Below are 2,686 nucleotides of genomic sequence, written 5' to 3'. Positions count from 1 at the left end.
CTGGGTCTGGGGGTTCCCGGAAGTCGGCAGCAATTCCTACTCGTCGGGAGGGGTGGGGACGTAGGGCAGAGTGGTGTGGGGTGGCCCGAGGGGATGGGAGAGGGTCCGGCCCACGCTGCGCCTGGGCTGGGACTGGACCTGCCTGTGCAGGGTAGCAGGAAGCTCTCCACACACTCACCGGACCTGGGCTAGGACTGGGTCAATATACCAAAATTCTTATAAGTTATGGTAGCATTGCATCCAAAATACTCACATGTGTGTTTATTTTATATATAAAACTTACATCAGGAATTGTTTTGATAGTCTTTGTGCAAGAAAATTTATCTGGAGACTTTCCTGTGTGTTACTAAGATGGCAAAGTAGACACTAGGATTAAAGGTACATTCATTTAGGTATGAAACAGGAAATACACTAGAGGATGCCAACCAGGAGCCACATTAAGAATGAACTTAAAATACAATGAGGACATGAGTGGAACAATGCAGATCTGCCAGGTGCAAGGGCGACAGCTTTAGCAATAGAGCAGCTCAGAGAGATTCTGCAGCTGTGAACAGAGAGGTCATGAGGATACCTTGATGTGTTGGCACCTCTGGTTCTCTAAAATAGCTTTTAATAAATATACACAAACTTTGTTTACTTGAAACTAAAGGAATGCTAGACTAATATGAAGTAATGTAGCTGCCTACACACAGTTGACTATTTTATTCTTTCACCAAATCTGTACCTTGTACTTCACTTTGCTGTCAGGTCTGCATTAATAAGAGAATCATCAAACCCATAGGATCAATACGAATTTACATATGGTAAAAGAAGAGGAACATAGGAAAATTAAGATATATTCATTAAAATACACAATAAATTAAGATACACTTAAACATGAACAGTGTTTGCATGTGTGCTTTTATTTCTCCTGAGAGAAAAAGGAATTTTATTGAACAACAAAATTTGTCTTCCTTTAACATGAGTTTGATCATTTTACATATTCTTAGGAAATATCGGAAAGATGATCCACTGTAAACCCTTTGGCTGAAAACCAAAGCGAATAAATAGTTCTGTAAATCATCACCTAGATTTCCTTGTGTGCGGGAATAAGTTTTGTGTAAATTTAATTTAATTTAATTTAATTTCCTGGATCTGTTATTTCCTAAACTCATCCTAATTCTTCATTAATGCACCACGTATCTTCATGGTAACCCGCTATTGTTTCAGGTGATCTGAAATATGCAAAAATTAATTTTTATGGTTATTTGTTTATACATAAATATGGGCTATTTTCCTTAAATATAGAGGTTTGAAGAACAGAGTTGACATTTTCAATAAGAAAGACACTTGAGCAGCCCTTAATATTTCTACTCCTTTGTGTGTTACATTTGTTATTGTCTATTTGTTTCTAGCATTCCTACCATATAAACAGAAGTTATTCCCCCAAAGGTTCTGTCAAATATAACTCAATAATAAGAATAGAAGTGAGTCAGAAGATGGAGCTTTTCACAATAAAACTGTTTGGCATGCCTGAGATTTGAGAGTCATAGCATCCTGCACAGGCAAGGTTCTTATATACACTTGAGGACACTGAATGCATGGAAGGCATAGCCTCGATGGTGGCCTCCTCTTTAAAATTTAATTATTAAATGCAATCTGCACAAAGTTTATTCTCACATTACTTAAATGCTAAGAACTCATATAGTGTTCTGAAGATCATTAATATTTTTTTTGCTTATAAAGAGAGAGAAAATATGAAACAGGGATTAATCCTAATCAGGTGCATACTGAGTGACATTTATCATGGACACAGACACTCCCACTCATCTTTATTGTTGCCTCATCAATGCAAATGCAATGGTCTCACATATCCATGTTCAGAAAAACTACTAACAGGGAAGTCAGTGACTCTACCGCTGAGCACGCTGCCACCCAAGAGTCTGGTCAATGTTGCTAAGTGTTTGTGGTCTGCAACATTGTTGATTTCCACAAACTGGAAAGTGCTAGATTTCAGAAATGCATTTACAGACAATGTCTTCAAGTTCTGAGATTTTAGTGTCCTTTCTAGTGACTTGGAGAACACAAGTATTTTAATAAAGAATATTTTAATTGCTTTCTGCATTTTGTGCAAAGGTAAGGGGCAATTGTGAGTTACTAATGAATTGATAGGTAGTTGAACTCAAGTTTCAGAGTAAAGAGGAAACTGGTGCAGTACATGGTCACCAGCTGTTTTGTGCAGTCAGTTATACTTAATTTGCAAAGTCTAGCCCTGCCTTTCTGACACTTTTCAGTTAACCAGAAGGCTTTTAGGTTGCAACTTAGAAGGGTGTATTATGCTCAGAAGGATGTATTTAAAGGAGAAATTAAACTGTGCACAGTTAATGTGTCAGTGCTAATAATGAGAGTATAATTTTAAGAACAAGATTAAACTTTCTTTGTGATGATTTTTAAATTAAAAATGGAGTCATGGGGAAGGGCGCCTGCCTGGCAGTTGCAAGGACCCGAGTTGGTTCCCCAAGACTACCTGCAATGCTGACACCAAAACTGGGCATGGTGGTACTTGCCTATAATCCCAGCACTGGGGAGGCTGAGACAGGAGCATCACTATGACTCCAAAGGGCGTAGCTAGATCCTATAGCAAATAAATGAATAATTTTTTTAAAAAAAAATTGAGTCATTTTAAAGAAAACTTGTGGCAACTTGT

This window comes from Octodon degus, unplaced genomic scaffold (assembly GCF_000260255.1).
Source record: "Octodon degus isolate 3935 unplaced genomic scaffold, OctDeg1.0 scaffold00146, whole genome shotgun sequence".
NCBI lineage: Eukaryota > Metazoa > Chordata > Mammalia > Rodentia > Octodontidae > Octodon > Octodon degus.
Note: the sequence above shows the minus strand (reverse complement) of the source record.